The 18,483-nt window shown below is 38.3% G+C and overlaps 1 long non-coding RNA gene across 2 annotated transcripts; it reads left to right on the plus strand.

Moving 5' to 3' along the window:
- Positions 1–1,513: 1,513 nt before the first annotated feature.
- On the plus strand, positions 1,514–17,888 carry LOC148852210 (uncharacterized). 2 transcript variants are annotated; one of them, XR_016098824.1, is made up of 4 exons: positions 1,514–1,960; positions 2,037–2,234; positions 2,328–2,479; positions 17,678–17,888. It is a non-coding gene; the product is annotated as an uncharacterized LOC148852210 (long non-coding RNA). The 2 variants fall into 2 exon arrangements; XR_016098825.1 differs by having other exon boundaries at positions 1,528–1,960; positions 2,037–2,202.
- Positions 17,889–18,483: the final 595 nt, after the last annotated feature.

An 18,483-nucleotide genomic window follows, 5' to 3' on the forward strand; every position in this document is an offset into this window, starting at 1 on the left:
TAAAAAGCTTATCACTTTGTGTTTTAGTGAATAAGATTTTGTAGAGGTTATATACTCTTAATGGCTAAAACTAATGTTGGGTAAACTACTATATGTTTAAGAATCTTATTATTTAATTATTTTAATAATTAAATGAGAAACCAATAGGTCTTTCGGTTCATCAATTTAACTACTACAACTGCAAGTTTGAAATGATTTTTTGATGCATGGACACTGGGCTGCAACTTGGGTGGATTAAATCGGGTTATTTTTATGCCAACCCAAGTTCAGTCATAAACCAGAAACCTAGGTCCAAGCCCATCAATACATCATCGTTTAAGCCTTGTCTTATCTATATAGGCTCGGCCACATGAATCTTGTTTTACCATTCCATTTTATATATTCAATGCCATATCAATTATTAAATTGTGAATACTTAAATAATTTCTCAATAGATTTAAACATTGATATTGGTCTGAGTCACGGCTTGTTTTTTGAGAAATATAAGCAAAGGGAACTTTACAATGGTTTTTTTTTTTTTCGTTAGCTCTCGGTCCCATGCTAAAGTTAGTTTCCATGGTACCTATCTCCCAAGTGGATAAATAACTTTCTTACCTGGCGAGAATTTTACAAAGTATATTCGGACAAATTTGTTATATAATTTACCGGAAATTAAAAGAATATGGATAAATGAACTTATCCAGATAAATATTTTACAAGAAACATTTACCTTAATAAGTGTAATTATTCGGGCAAGTGACATTCTTAAAAACAAAGAAGACCTTAATACATCCACATTTAAATTTTCAAAGTGAAAAGAAAGAGTATCAATGGTTGATAACACTGGATACACAATTTTTGCATATACAGCATACTTTGAACCTTGGTCATAAAGATGAACGGTCCTCCTCATCTGTTATATCTGCAATTTGGTGAGGTCGAATTAAAGTATTTGTACGCCAACTGAGGGGTGGCTTAGTTGATATATTAACTGGTTCGTTCCAGTATAGATGTGGATTTAATTCTCCAACCACCGACTTGAAGCTATTAGTTGGTGCATATCACCAAATACCAAAACAACGAAAAATCCAAGTTTTTGTATAAGATTTTTTTTTGTAATTTCGAACTGTCATCTGGGCCTGGGCCTGGACACTTGGGTTTTGTCCTGGATTTGGTTCTGCCTCGAGCCCTGGACCCAGTCCTTGGGTAGCCCAAACCTAGACTCAACCTGCCCACTCCAACCAGACCTAAGCCGTGACCATTTTAACATAGTTATATGTGTGCAGGATTTGATGCACTATACCAATTGGTAATTCCACTCGAATATTATGCAACTTTTAGTATTCAATATTGAAAAGTCAATATACCTAATTAAGGGGTCTCTGATAACGGCTTAACTGCTGAACTGAATCACTTATTTGCTTTGTCTTTTAGTAGATCAATGGCAATCCCAAAGTATGTTCTTGGGTTGATAACCCAAATACGCTCTACACCATAAATTATTATAAACTTGGTCACGTTAAGACGTAAATCTAGAGGCGATGCACTGATGCACACACATTTAGTTATTGAGAGAGAGAGAGAGAGATGAGGTGCCGAAAGAAAATAGTGTTGTTGTAACTGAAAGCGCAATTAATGCACTGTTTTCTTGCAGAATACCCTCCTTACCAAGTCCAGTTCTTGAGAGAGGTTATCAATGGGTAAGGAAGAGAGAGGAGAAGAGAAGGAGAAGAGGAAGAAGATTCCCAACAAGAAAGGTGTCATCATCACTGTATATGTTGAATTGCCTACAAGACGTCCCTCTACCTCTGATTCCGGCAATTTAACCAGGAGAAAACCACGCACCTCCAGGCCTCCGATATCTGTGACGCATGGGAACGATCGCAAGGCGCAACTCCTAGCCTACACTCGGCAACTGAGGTGTTCTAATTATTCAGATCAAAGCGAATTTTCCAGAAGAAGCTCGAGATCTGAAAGGAAGGTAACCCACCTATTACATATCACATACGGTGCAATGTAGACCTGTGCGATTTTGTATTGACAATGCTTGATTACAGTGGAGGTGGGGACCTTCTCGGACAAAATTCCGGTTCTGTTTCCAGAAGCAGAAGATCTTCCATCCAGTAAAAAGACGGTCGAGTTACGACAAAATGGTGTTTGTAGAGAAGACAACAGAGGAGAGATCAAGCAGCCAGAAAACAAGCCATCGAGATAAGACAAGAGGTGCTCAGAGAAACAATTCAAACCGGTTCTGTGTATGGCATTAACACCACCTTGAAAATTAGGTTTATTTAGTAATGGAATTTCTTCGAAACTGATTGTTGCATCCCCTTCTCCTTGTGATGCAGAAACAATTAAGACGTATGCTGAAAGAACTAAGTGATTGGAAGTGCAAATGAGTTGGGGGTTCTGTTATTGTGGTTTCCATTTTTATCAGTGCACGACATCAATACTATCATTCTATTTCAATACTTGGAAGTAGCGTTGAAATAAACCACAGGTACAATTTGAGTCATTTTCCTGAAAGAGAAAAACGACTGAGTAACAATAATATATAGTTTGGGCTGCCTGATTTCTAGAGTTTCAACTTGGGTTGGTAAGGACCCACAATCTATACTTAAATTACTCCTACTAACGATGTCTTTTTTTGAATTTCATCCCACTATTATATTTTTGTATCTAAGATCAGCACTTAGGGTATGTTGGAGTTTTATTGCTTGTGATTCAAATCATCAATTAAGTTTTTTCCTCTGTTTTGTGTTTGTTTTATGCCTTTTAAGTTTCCTTCGTGCCTCTGTCTACTCTGTTTTTTTAGAATTTACAAGCCTTTAACTCTTGTCTTTTGTCCTCTTGAGTTATGGAAAGTAGGGGTGAGCGACAATTTATTCAATTACAAACCGATCTAAATAAACCAAATTTTTAAATTAAAAAAAAAGCAAAACTGAAATAATGAAAAACCAAAATAACTGAAATTGAACTTTTTTTATTCGCTTTTTTGGTTATTTCAGTTAAAACCGGATTTCTTCATTATATATAATAAATTATATATTTTAATATATAATATAATACGATATAGTATATATTATACATATTATATATGTATTTGTTAGACGGTGTATATGCCCTCAGCCCCAACTGATGTATTGTACATACTTTTGTTATGAATAAAATCATATTTATTTCATGTGTTATCGGGTTGTTTTATTAAATACCCTTAGTTCACATAAGTATTATGTATGAGACCACATGATTATTTTAATTTTGACTTAAAACTTCACAACTAGTGGATACACTTGGAAAAGTCTATCCTTACAAGGTTGTCATTCCCACACTACCCAAAGTAGTAAGTAGAGTAGTGGGCCTCAGTTGCTTGGGTTGTGACCTAAGGTGTGATGATGAATGTTTACAAGAGACATTAAATTGAACTAAACCCAGCACGTTCTAGACTTTATGATAGGTGGAATAACTAGGTATTGTTTTTAATACCTAGATTTGATATTGGCATCAGGTTGAGTATTAAACTTTTTATCCTTAATATACCATCCGGTGAGAGGTCCTTCTGGGATCAAACATCTGGGTATGTTGGGACATTCAAGGATGGTATGTCAACTGGTGATCAATGAGTAGTAGGATTATCTAATTCCTCAATGAAGGATGCAATGGTGTTGTAAATTGGATATTATGTCATAAAGATAAAAGATGGAAAAAGTCCTTACGTAAATATAGTGTCAAGTGTTTATAGCAGTTGATTGCAAGTGATTAATTGGGTTGCTTTGACTTGATTATCACATAATGAGCTGAACCAATAGACTTAAGCCTTTGGGATGGTAAAGTTCCAAGTGTTTTTAACTGTTTGGACACTTAGGGCATGTTTGTTTGCTTTAAATGTCTGACTTTTGAAAGTGTAATAATTACATTAAGAGGTATTTTGGTATTTGTGAATTCTTTCCTCTGAAATCTAAATGTAGAGAATGTTGTTTTGAATTCTGAGTTCTAAATTTTGAAAATTGTTAAATGTCCATTTTAACCCCATATATGAAAATTTTTGTTTGTATTTTATAGGTATCATTGAAAACAAAAAGTTGTAACATTCCTCTTTAAGACATAAGACATAAGAGAAAACGACCACACATTTTTCTCTTAAATTTGTAAGATTCCTTTTAAGAGATAAGAATTAAGACTGACCATTAATGGGCCTGATCACTTAAACACATAATGGCTAAAGTCGAATTTGCCTATAATGGCTAATTAAAACTTAAGCCCCACTAACTTGTATAAGGCATGTGACACGTCAACTCTCCCATTAAGTTGTGGGCTCCACACCATATAAGCTGTAATCTTGCAGCCCTCCCAAGTCTATAAATAGAGAAGAATGAAAGGGGATCAAATCATGTTTTGTTCTCTCTATTAGCAGAATTCGATCCCCTCATTATGGAACACTTAAAATAGGGTTTTGAACCCCATTCTACAGGAGTCAATATCTGTTGGTTCAAGCATTATTCCAGCCTTCTTTTGGGTTAATAAAATCACCCAAAAACATTACAAAGGTTGGTCCTTTATTTTTGTACTTTCTAGAGAAGCAATCCAAGACTACAACATAGAGTTACGCCATCTTCAACATGTTGCAATATTACCAGGAGGATTCAAAGTTTGGGTGTAAACACATTGAAATCTGTAATTTTAGACTTCAATTCATCCAAAAAGATCTAATCTTTCAATGTCTAAGAACCCAATCAATCCTACGAGAAAAAACAGTTTTCTCATATGTGCGATTTCAACACTAGGGTTTTTTGAATTTTTGAAATCCTACCTCTCTTGTTGGTATGATTTTTGGCACAATATGATCATTGGATAATCATATTTCAATACATATGATCATTCAATTAATTCATATTTTTTCTTAACCAATTTTTCAAACCTGAAAAACCAAAATGAAAACTGAAATTTTTGGTTTGGTTTTTTGGTTTTAAACAAACAATGCTCACCCCTAATGGAAAGTACTAGAGTTCCACATAGACCAGGAAGGGAACTCCACTTGACAATTTTGGTAGTTATTTCTTCTTACTTTGTCTTAAAGGCATATAGAGAGAGTGGGATAGGCTACTAGGGATGGCAATTTTTCACCCAACCCACTGAACCCACCCAACCCACCTAGTATCTAACCCACCCAAACCGCCCATTAATTTGGCGGGTTGTGTGATCAACCCATCACCCAACCCGCCCATTTAAATGGGTTGGGTTGGGTTGGGTTGGGTTGTGGATAACCATTGGGTTAACCATTGCAGACATACTTATTAATTCCTTAGCTTTTTTTTTTAATTTTCTTCATTTGAATTAAATAATTTATAATTGATGCATTAATTTTCTATTAATTATTGACTAAATTTATTTTTATCTTGAATCAACACACTTCACCTAACATAAATCCGAATCAATTTGACCCGAATTCAGACCAATTCAATACGATATGACACGATCCAACATACACCAATCCGGGTCAACCCAAATCCGAAATGGACCCCGGGCAGGATGGTTCAGTACCGCTTGCTCTGCCCAGTTTGGGTCATTCGGTCCAACCAGTATTCGCACAGGCTGACCCGACTCGATACAAGGCGATTCAGGTCGACTCGAATTCGAAATGACTTCAGGCAGGATGGTTCAGTGTCCACGTGCTTTGCCCGATTTTGACCGTCTAGCCGGCCAAACTCGATTTACTTATGTTGACCCATTTTGAGTCAGTCAGTTCAGTCCCAAACCCATGCACAAACCTGATATGGTCTGGTCCAAGTCAATCCACCATTGATTGAACCGATCCGACCGGAATGATCCAGATCTAAACGGTTCAACCACCCTTTATGTGATTAGCTTGAAAATAATCCAATTAGATAGTTCAAGTTGGTTTGACTGGTTTGAACCTAAGTGGTTCGGTCGAACCCAAAATCCAAACATAGTCAAATGGCTTTGTCGCTTGTGTAAAAATAGCATGCATGTAATGTGATTTGAACCTTCACCACTTGTGTAAATAATAACTACAGTTACCACTAAGGTATGACCAACTTATTTGTTAAGAGAGAGTTAGTTTATCTTTTAAGTCAATAAATATAAGATTAATGGGTTTGGGCGGGTTGAATTGGGTTAAAGCAAGTTTGGGTTGAACCCAACCCATTTAATTTTATATAGCTGGGTCATTAATGGGTTGGCGGGTTAGATGGGTTGAGTTGAATCTCAACCCAAACCAAACCCAACCCAATCCACCGAATTGCCACCGCTACAAGCTACCTTTTATTTTCTCATGAGAACAACAAGTAACAAAATGGTCATGGAGAATATGACTGTTGGACAAAGTTCTTTTTTACCTTCTTCTTCTTCCTTAGACACCGGGCAATTTTTATTTATAGAGCTTTCACTCTTACTTCTCACCTCTTGCATTTCGGCATATATAGTGTTTTGGTTTGTAGTTCCTAGTCATAAAACACCTCTTTCGAGTAGTGAGCAGTCCGTGAACCCAATCCAATCCAACCCGAAAAATAGGGTTAGGGTCTCATATTTAGCTATCTGAATTTGAAAATGACCTGACCCAACCCGTTGACCCAATTGTTAGGTCTAATTGGGACTATTTATGCATTGTTAGAAGTTTCCACTCTTTAACTTTTACTGTTTAGTCTTTACTTTTTATTGTTTACTCTTTGAATTGTTAAATGTTCAGGTTTTTTTGTTTTACTTTTGGAATTTTAAGGTTAATTCCTTTAATTTTGGCAATTTCACATTTTTTTTTATTTTTTAAAATTTCAATTATTTATTAAAATGATCCAAATTGACCCATGCGTCAACCCTAACCCAAACATTTTAGGGTTAGGGTTTAGCATTTGACAACCCAGCCAAAAATTTAACCCAACCCGAAATCAAACTGAAATATGTTGACTCAACCTGAACCCAACCCAACTATCAAGTCTATCTCTTGGACACCGACCACCTGTCATGGGGGTTCTGTAGCGGAAGAAACCCGTGCGGCGTGTAGGCCAAGGTAGGCCAGGACAAGCCTTTGTGTGATGCAAGGCTAGGAGTTGCCCAATGAGATGGCTCCACCAAGTTCAGTAGCATTGGATCATGACCTCAAGTCACATGGCTAGGGCTCTCGGTTGGCTCTTGGCGGTCCATGGGAGGCGCCTCTTACGTGCTAAAGGGGGACGGCCATGATGTGAGGCGACTGGGCACCGATGAGAGGTGACTGGGCACCAATGTGATGGGTCTCCTGTATGCCGATGATGTAGGCACCTGTGTGCCATGAAGATAGGCAACCGCTTGGGCCAGAACACACCCGTAAGCTATGGGCAACGGGATAACTCATTCAGCTTGGGCAAGGGGGTGGGGTGGTGAAGGGTCATGCTTGAGCCAGGCCCGCATGTCGGTCCATGCACTGTCCCCATGAGAATGTGTGCACCCATGAGGAACCTTGGTAGCCATGCTAGTCATTAACCAGGGCCATCCCGCAAGGGAAGTTGGTCTAGGTGTGCCAAGGTTAGGCACACAAGGAGGTTGACCACCCTTCCTCAAAGTGTACGTTAAGATTTTGGTGGTTTGCTTGAAGATAACATCAATTTTCCCAAAATTCTTACAAGCAAAAATGATGGTGATGTCCCTTAACGTAAGCTTGCCAAGCGTAGGCAAGGCTAAGCCTGTGTTAGACCGTGATAGGCTCCCCCACTCAATCCATTGTTGTCCTCGACAATGGCTCTTTTTGTAAATGGGCATTTGTGTTTCGCGCCATTCACTTGTCTGCCAGATCCAGGCTCACCTAGCCAACCCGGGTCTCACCTATATTGGTGTCCATTTATGGGGACGGAACCATTTCACCACGCCGACCTGCCTAGACTTCACCCCATGTGTTGAGGTTACTCAAACCACGCAATGGCTATGCCATTGAAATGTGTGAGAAGGGCCGTCGAAGAAATTGGGTGTGTGTGCTTCGCGGAGGTCCGCCCCATGTATCATCTTTACCTCAAGGCTCGACCATCTTTTTGGTAGCTTTTTGGTGGTGCTACCAAACACGATGTGATAGGTCTACTCCTATTGTTGGCGATGTGTGCTGGGTGTACCCTCTCACCATGCTAGCTTGCAGACTTCACCTCGCCGTGTGTGGGTTACTCAAACCTACTTCATGGCTTATGCTCTGTTGGCCCTCAAAACTACACTTCACCTCACCGGTTCGGGCTACATCTTCACTCTGAGGGGGCCCCAATGTGTTGCTGCCTCAAGGAGATCTGATCACTTTGTGTGGGAGTGGTGGCAACTTGTACCCATGATGTTGCCGAACATGCACTCGCCTTGTGATGAGTTGTTGCTGCTACAAGTGTTCCACTTGTTTGTTGAACTGAGCATGTCCTCCAATGCTTTTCCGATGTAGGGTCGCCATGCTTCAATGGCTAGTGTACCCACATTCCTATCATTCCAACATTGTGCCTTCAATTGTGGATCCATTTGTGCTAAACTGCCACTTCAGTGATATTCCTTGACCAACCGTCGACATCAACTAATTTTGAATCGTTGTCCCTGCCTTAGTAGTGCCTTAGACAAAGCTACGGAACAATGGCTCATCTGACATGAAACCAAGATGTAGGCACACTGCCCACAACTCACTAAAATTAACAGCAACTGATGTTCGTGAGGAAGCAAGGCACTTCCCCACTCAAACCACCACAATATGCCTTCCACGAAAAGGCTCATGCGTTTGCCCCTGCATGAGCACAACAACCAATGTGTCTTCCCCCACAAGGGTGTTGTTTTTGGGGTCATTGGAATGGGGACACGAATGAATGGCCTCTTGCCAGGCTTGATATGATTTGCTTGCTTGAACCCAAGTGGAAGTGCCTAGGGACCGCACCCCATGATGCTGCTTGTCGAGATGACCGCTTCAACTAGCTCTGGGATAATCTGCTTTGACAACTATGGCAGCAATTGGCTAGCTTGCTCTGATACCAATTGTCATGGGGGTAGTTCTGCAGTGGAAGAAACCCATGCGGCGTTTAGGCCATGGTAGGCCAAGACAAGCCTTTGTGTGATGCGAGGCTAGGATTTTCCTGATGAGATGGCTCCACCCATGTCAGTAGCACTGGATCATGACTTCAAGTCGCATGGCCGGGGCTCTCGGCTAGCTCTTGCCAGTCCATGGGAGGCGCCTCTTACGTGCTAAAGGGGGATGGCCATGATGTGAGGCGACTGGGCACCGATGAAAGGTGACTGGGCACCGATGTGATGGGTCTCCTATATGGCGATGATGTAGGCACCTGTGTGCCATGAAGATAGGCAACCGCTTGGGTCGAAACACACCTGTGTGCTATGGGCAACGGGATAACTCATTCAGCTTGGGCAAGGGGCTGGCATGGTGAAGGGTCATGCTTGAGCTAGGCCCGCATGCCAAGCCTCCCTTGAGTGTTGGTAGCACAGTGCCGGTCCATGCACTGTCCCCATGAGCATGTGTGCGCCCATGAGGAACCCTGGTAGCCATGCTAGCCATTAACCAGGGCCGCCCTACAAGGGAAGTTGATCTAGGAGTGCCAAGGTTAGGCACCCAAGGAGGTCGACCATCCCTCCTCAAAGAGTATGTTAAGCTTTTGGTGGTCTGCCTAAAGATAACATCAATTCTCCTAAAAATCTTACAGGCAAAAATGACGGTGATGTCCCTTAACGTAAGCCCGCCAAGCATAGACAAGGCTAAATCTGTGCCAGACCGTGACACACCGGCATCGTTTTCTCCTAGATGACATAATTGGTTTTAAGGACAATGGCGTTTGGTGTAACTTAGGTTGTATATATATTCAATAAATTTTCCTCTCACTCTACTTGTAGGGTTGATTACATTACTGACTCAGAGGCATATATGCTACATTGAGTGCTAAATTTGATTTGTTTTTCGCATTCTACTTATCATTTATTGCTAATCAGATTTCATATTAGTATATCTTGCCTTTGCTTTGGCCATTTGCGCTATAGGTTTGCTTTATCTTAGTATTATTATAGAATTTTTTCCTATCAATCTTAAAACCAATTACTCTTATGGCAAATTCATATATAGCTTGTTTTTTTTTTCTAAACTTGAACTATCTGATGGTAACCGTAATAGAAGATGGTTTGAGAAAATTATGATATTCCTTAAAAATCAGATTATGACCTATGTATTGAATGAATCCCTTGAATCGACTTATGTACATTAGTACATAAACCTAATAGAACTAAAATTAATCGTGTGTTTGAAAAGGATAATAGATATGTTTGAGGACAATTCAAACCTTTCTTTAATGTTTATTGTACATATCGAACCTTTAAAGAAATTTGGTTTGCTTTGAAAAAAAAATATGAAATCAAAGATGTAGGTCTAAGAAATATGCTATAGCAAATTTTCTAGATTTGTGATGGATCAAATGCATGATTAAAAAATAATTGTTCATGAAATACTCTCTGAAAGTAGTAAAATAAATGAAACTTTTCAAGTTGCATTCTTAATTGAAAATTTACCCCCATATGGAAAGAATGCAAAAATTCTCAAATACAAAAATAAGGAATCCTCCCTTAGAGACCCAATTATAAGAATCAATAATGAAGAAACCAATTGTTTAAAAGACAAGAAGGAAAAGACGTTAGAGGTTACCTGCAAGGCCAACGTTGTAGAGAATGGAAACATAAACGAGACCAAGAAAACCTCTAAAATAAATTATTACTAAAAAGCCTTAATTATAACAAGATTAATGGTGACCATCTTAGACTCAAAGAACTTAAGAAAATAGCAGGTGGTGCTTGTTTTGTCTGTGGAAAAATAGGGCATCGTGCAGTAAACTTTTAGTACTACAAGACCAAACCAAACAAGGCTTAAAATAACTTAACCAAGACTGAAGCAATTGTTGTTGCATCTAAAGTAAATCTCATAGTTGATGCAAGAGAGTGGGTGGTAAATACAGGAGCAATTAAACAGATAAGTGGCAACAGATTTTTGCTTTGTAAGTATGAACATGTCAAGGGACATGAAGCTATATCCATTGACAACCACAAAATTGCTCGGTGGTAGGAAGAAGAATGGTAATGTTCAAATTAACTTCTAGGAAGATGCTTTAGCTGAATAATGTCCAACGTATCATAGACTTCATGAGAAGCTTAGGCCATGTTTGGTTCATTGCTCTGGGCCTCATTGTCTTAATTCTTGCTCATTCTAAGAAAGAATGAAAAAGAATGAATAACATTAGAGTGTTTGGTTACAAAATTCTTACCATGGACCACATTCTTTTTAGAATGAAATATGATCTCCATAGCACAGAAATTGACTATTTTGCAGTATGAAAAATAATCATGCCCCATCTTGCTCATTTCATTCTTTGAGGAAACTCTACCTATAAAACTGTTGTCATGTATGTTTACTTTTGCGAAAGTGCTTTTATAAAAGTAGTTTTATGAAAACACTTTTATAAAAGTACTTTTACATGAAAGCACTTTTACGAAAATACTTTTACAAAAGCACTTTTACGGAATTACTTTTATGAAAGTACTTTTACAAAAGCACTTCTACGAAAGTACTTTTATAAAAGCATTTTTACGAAAGCACTTCTATAAAAGTACATTGCTAAAGCACTTTTATGAAAGAACTTTTACAAAAGTACTTTTATAAAAGCACTTTTACGGAAGTACTTTTATAAAAACACTTTTAGGAAAGTACTTTTACAAAAGTATATTTATAAAAACACTTTTATAAAATCACTTTTACAGAAGTACTTTTATGAAAGCACTTTTATAAAATCACTTTTACGAAAGTACTTTTATGAAAAACACTTCTATAAAATAACTTTCACGAAAGTAATTTTATAAAAGCACTTTTATGGAAGTACTTTTATAAAAGCACTATTATGGAACTAAAGTTGGAGTTTGAATCTAATAAATTAATAAATCACAAAGTGGGGAATTTATTAGAAAATGATATAAAAGTAATGGATATTACTAAATATAAAGGTTAGTTCCTCTTCTATTTATATTATTGAGTCTATTAGTTAATGGTCTGGTAGATTGGAATAAGAGAATATTGCCTACATTAAAAGAATGAAACGACTTGGTTTAATTTCAAAACTAGAAATTTCTGAATTTAACAAATGCAAAACTTGTGTAGAGGTAAATTTTCACAAAAGGAAAACCATTTAAACAATTTGAGAAAGAGTTAGAACTTCTTGAATTAATTAACACTGATTTGGGAGATTAGAGAAATACAATGAATAGAGGAAACCACTACTACATTACCTTTGTGGATGATAACTCTAGGTACACTAGAGTTTACCTAATTGATACTAAAGATTAAACATTTGAAATGTCTATAAAATACAAAACATAAGTAGAAAATCAAATAAACAAGAAAATTAAGATAATAAGATCAAATAGAGGAAGATAATATATATATATATATATCCATTTCCTTATATATTGTAAAGAACATAGCATAATTCATGAAACTACAATACCCTACACCCTTGAATAAAAGGATTGTATTGGCTATCTGTCTCTCTCCCTTCTCTTATCTTTACCATCAAAGTCTCCTCCTCGCCTAGGTCCTTCTACTCGCTCCTCCTTTCTTTCTTCCTATATTCCTTTCTTCCTCCTAACCTGCGTTTAGAGCTCTCCCAAATGGATAACCTTGAAGCTTTGAATGAAGCTTTTCAGCACATGCTTCAAGGGAATGGGAAGAATGGTGTCGAGGTAGCCAATATCCCTCCCCTTCTTCCCCTAATGTTGCTAAGAAGTGGCAACTTTCTCTTATTTGCCGACTGTTTCCCCGTCTTACTGACCAGTTTGAAGACATTGTTCAAGGGCTCTATGACCTCTGGAATTTGGACCCTAGAACCCTTTTAATGGCCCCTTTCCATAGAGGCCACTTTAGGCTGACTTTCGTTTTGCTGAGGATTACGATAGTTTCCGTTTAAACGGACCCTGGATGCTTAATGGTCAGTGGCTCCTTATGTCAACGTGGATCCCAGGGCTCCCTCAATACACTTGGAACCTTCAGGAGATTGAAGTGTGGATTCAGATCCATGACTTGCCTTTTGAATCCCTGGTTGTAAATGTGGGTCATCCTCTCTTCAAACGTCTAGGTCCCACCCGCAATGTTACTGTGGTCCAAAATTATGTTCATGCTAAAGTAACTATTTCTATGGATTGTCCCCTTCGAACTGGATGCTTTGTCATTGTAACTAACTGGATCACCTACAAATATGAGGACCTCCCTTGGGTTTGCCACATATGTGGTAAGATAGGACACCAATGATGTCATTGTTCTCAACCTTTAACGGACTCTCAAGGTCGTTCTTACGGCCAGTTTTTCAATTGGAGAGTCATGAATCTATCGGGACTTTGGCTACGAGCAGAACTTGCCCTACGTCGGACGTGGAAGCATCCTCATTTCGTGGACTTTGTGGATATTCCCTAGCCTGCCCCTCCCAAACCAGAAAACCATCCAACTAAAGGAACTTCTTCCCTAGTAAACCAACAACAACCAGTTTCTACTTCCTCCCCACAAACTCCTTCAAACCCGGTGGCTCCAGTCACCTCTACCCTTTCGACCTTACGTGTGTCAGCATCCACTTATCATTAAGTTGAGTCTAGTCAAGATCTTGTTAATCAACTCTTTGAAGATATTCCTGGTCCTTCTACTCGCCCAAGAGGCAAGCGACCTAGAATCAATTTGACTGCTCACCTGTCAGTTAACCCTGACTCCCCAGACCTGCCCACTTATGGTAGGCCTAATAAGCTTTCTGAAGATCCTCATATAGACTGTATACTCGGGATCGACATGGGAACCCATAATGAGGATAACCAAAGCTTAGAAGCTCATTATTCAATAAGTTCTACTTTTCTGTTCTCTTTTTTCTTTTCTTTGTGGGTGGAGATGGCTGGCCCAAAACAGCCCCACCCTTACCAATGGTTGTTTTCAGTTGAAACTGCCGAGGGGCTGGGCGTCCCAAGGTAGTTCAGGGCCTCAAGGACTTTGTCAGCCGAATTAACCCCGACTTTATTTTCTTATTCGATACAAAGATCCCAGAAGAAAAAATTATTTCTTTATCAAATATCCTTCGTTATCCTAACTACGTCACTGTCAATCCTGAAGGTAGAGCAAGAGGATTAGCAGACCTCTGGAAAGTGGGTTTCATGTGTCCTTTTTGTCATCTTCTGCTAGGTACATCTTATTTCAAATTTAGGACTCTTTCTTATCTTGGATACTTGGTTTTATTTATGGACAACTGAAAAAACATCAAAGAAACCAATTCTGGTTCAACCATAATGATTATTTTCAGCAAGTTGGCTTTCCTTTTGCTTTAATTGGTGATCTTAACGAAGCAGCCACTTTAAATTCTTTGGAGCCTTCTACTTCCTCTAACCAATCTTCTCTTTCTTCTATGCAGTATCGCAATTTTGTGATCCATCATAATCTATTCGAAGTGAATATCCAAGGAGGTGGCCTCTCATGGTCCAATAAGTGCCACAAAGGTCTCATTCAATGAACTCTAGATAGGGTCTTAGTCTCCCCTGACTGGTTAGGAACCTATCTAAATGCCAGCCTCACTCTAGGTACCAAATGGGGATCGGATCACCATCCCTTAATCTTTAATTTATCCCCAACCAGAACTCACCTACCTAAGCCTTTCTGTTTTCTAGAAATGTGGCTCACTGATCATTCCTACAAACAAATAATAGAAAACGGTTGGAACATTCCCATTACAGGGTATCAAGCTTATAGAATTACACAAAAATTAAACTCTGTAAAAAAGAACCTCATTTCTTGGAAAGCAACCAACTTTACTGATCCAAAGCTTAAGCTCAAACATCTAGAGGCTCAGATCATACAGGCAGAACAATAGGAAGAATATTCCAATCTTATTTGCTTGTATAAAGAATATGATTTGGTAACTAAGAAAATTGAGAACTTTTGGAGATAAACTTCCTGACAAACCTGGTTGCACTTAGGACTGGAACACAAGGTTTTTTCACAACAGTACTTTGTTTAGGAGAAAGAGAAACTTTACCGAAGGAATTAAGAATCTCCAAAATGAGTGTGGAAGACTGATCACAAGGAGATTGCTCAAATTTTTGTGGACTATTTTTCTAATTTATTTTTGAGTCCAAACCCTAACAATCTAGATTTCCTGGATGAGGTAAATGAGCCTGTTATAAAAGAAATGGACAATCATTCTTTATTGATCACTCCTACAAAAGATGAAGTCAAATCAGCTCTCTTTTCCATAGGAAATCTAAAGTCTCCAGGTCCAGATGGCATGCATGCTCTAGTTTATAAGGACTTTTGGAAGTTGATGGGACCAGACTTAGTACAGTTGGTCCAGGAATTCTTTACAAATAAAAAACTTCTCAAAAGAATCAACCATACTTTTATTTGTCTGGTTCCCAAAAAAGTTGACTGTACTAAAGTTCAAGACTTCCGACTCATCAATTTGTGCAATGTCACTTATAAAGTCATAACCAAAGTCATTGCAAACCGTCTACGTCCTATTCTAGGGAAATGCATTTCCCCAAACCAGATGACTTTTGTACCTAACCGACAAATGGCAGAAAACTCCATTATAACTTAAGAACTTTTTCACTCTTTAAAGTACAAAAAGAAAGGTCTAGGGTACATAGGTTTAAAGTTAGATATGTCAAAGGCCTATGACAGATTAGAATGAGGTTATCTGTTAAAAGTTCTATCCCTCCTTAGGTTCTCCAAAGATTTCAATCAATTGATTAAGGAATGTATCTCATCAGTTTCCAACTTTGTACTCATCAATGGTATTTCCGAAGGTCACTTCTATCCTACTAGAGGTCTAAGACAAGGGGACCTTCTTTCTCCCCATCTTTTTATCTTAGCTATGGAGGGCCTCTCTAGATTGTTGTATAAAGATGAAGAGGAAAATAAAATCCAAGGCCTATCCCTCGCCTCCTAGGCACTGAAGATCTCTCATTGTTTCTTTGTTGATGACATCATGCTCTTCATTAGAGCACATAGACAGGAAATTGATAATCTCAACCAAATCCTCATTACTTTCCAAAATGTTCAGGCCAACTAATTAATTTTGAGAAGTCTGGTATTTACTGTAGTAAAAACATTCACCCCCGGCTTCAAAGAATGATCAAACGTCAACTTAACGTGAAGCCTTTACCAAACAATACCAAACATCTAGGACTCCCTCTTTTCTGGTCCAGGAACAAACATGCAAACCTAACTTTTATTCTGTAAAATATGGGAGTAAACTTAATCGATGGAGAGCCTCAACAATAAGACAAGCTGACAAAAAAGTCCTAATCCAATCAGTCCTCCAGGCCACTCCCATCCATGCCATGCCACTTGTCAAATTCCCTAAAAAGACTATCGATCTTATTGAAAAAACTTTTTGTCAGTTTTGGTGGAATGCCTCTAATCATAACTCCCACCCTTATCGTTGGTGTGCTTGCCATAAACTAACACTCCCCAAAAATGTAGGAGGATTAGGCTTTAAAAATCTCACTTTATTCAACAAAAGTTTGCTAAAGGAAGTAGCTTGGAAATATATCAACGAACAACATAAACTCTAGGCTCAAATCTATAAATCTAGAAATCTAAATATCTTAAGAACAAAAGCCTTTTTCCTTCTTCTATCCCCACTAGAGATTCCATCTACTAGAAATCCATCAGCCCAGAAATATGAGATTTAGCCTTTGAATGTGGGGCCCTGGTTAACTCCAATTCAGTTTTTCTGCTATCCCATCGACCCTGGATTTAGAATAATCAATCCTTCTCTTGGATTCCTCTTCCCTTAGCCCCTAATATCAAGCACATGAATGTTTCCCACCTTCTTCAACAGGGTCACTGGAACTCTACCCTCATAAACTCTATGTTCTCTCCTAGGGAAGCTCACAATATTCAAGCAACCCCTATTTTCACAGATTCAAACCTAGTTTCCTGGATTTGGCTACCTCAATCTTCGGGTCAATTCACATCAAAAAGAGATTATCAGGTCAATTCAATTTTAAACACATTTGGAGATTAGATACTACTCCGAGATTCAAGCTATTCTTATGGAGAATTGTCAATGGGTATGTTCCGGTCAAAGAAAATCTCACTCTTGAGGACAGTCAAAAGAACTATGTCTTTTGTGAATCTCATCAGGAATCAATTACCCACCTTTTCCTAAACTGCTCCTACACCCAAATAGTTCTTTTTGGCAATAATTGGAATATCAATTTTGTAAATAGATTTCAAAATTCTTGGGTAACAAGTATATACAATCTATTTCAACAAGTTCAGGACATTCCCTTAGCAAAGAAAATTTTAACTTGGGTTGCAATTGCCTTGTACTTTATTTGGTTAGCTAGAAATGAGAAATGTTTCAGAAGAAAGTTTATACATCATTTATCTCTCTTGCAAAACATAAACCAAATCTACAATTGCCCCCCTCCCCTCCAAGTACAAGGCCCTATTATTAATTCTATTGACAATACTGCATCAACTTCTAAGAAATACACTCTTATCATGGCACAAGATACAGAACTTGTTGTTTTCACGGATGCAGGGAAAATAGATGATTCCTCTTTCAGCTATGGCTGCATATTTCTATAACCCAATTTAACTTGTGTTAACATTATAAGTGGTTGAACTACAAATGTTTCTTATGTAATACAAGCTGAAGTGTTTGCCATTTTGCAGGTTTTTGGAAAACGCTTTTTCTTCTAGTTGTAACAAAGTTTATGTTATTTCAGAAGCTAAACAAATAGTAGATGCTCTTCTGCGACAATCAGAAATTCCCTGAACTTGCCTTTGAATTTTGAATAAGATTAAGGAGTTTTTAATTCAAAAACCTCTTATCAAATTATGTTTTGTATCTGTAACAACTTTAATATTCCATCTGTTCTTGATTTTTTTTTTGTTTATCTTTCTTACAAATATGGGATACCCCGGGTAGAAAAATTTGTAAATATTTGTCTGATTTAATATTATGCATCTCTTAAAAAAAGAAAAAAAAAAACTCAACATGGGCTCACCTGAGTCATGCCACGGGTTTGAATTGGGCTGACCTTTGAAGAATTCGAGGCTACACAGACAAGGCCCACGCGTGCCAAAACGACACAGCCCGCTAAAGCACGGGTGGCCCGCAAAGGAAAATTCTTGGAAAAGTTCACAAAATGACAAAATAATTCACTAAGAACTTCCATCAATTTTTTTACTCTCTCTCTCCCCTTCCCCCTCTCTCTCCTTAAAAAATTAAACAAACAAAATCAACAACTTTCATACATGATTACATTTGGACAATATGGCAGACTCATGGTTGAAGCTAGCCCACGAATACAGGTGAAGGGGGGAGAGTAGAGTTAAGAAAGTATCAGCTGTAAAAATGAGACAAACACCGACAGTATCAGCAAAGAGTTCGGATTTGCGCTTCTCACACAAACCTCACAAGCATTTGGAGCCCGCACATCTGGATCATTTCTTTCTTATAATTCATAGGAAAATGC

The sequence above is a fragment of the Nelumbo lutea genome, chromosome 5, assembly GCF_056320005.1.
Source record: "Nelumbo lutea isolate HS-2025 chromosome 5, American lotus-T2T, whole genome shotgun sequence".
NCBI classification, from domain to species: Eukaryota; Viridiplantae; Streptophyta; class Magnoliopsida; order Proteales; family Nelumbonaceae; genus Nelumbo; species Nelumbo lutea.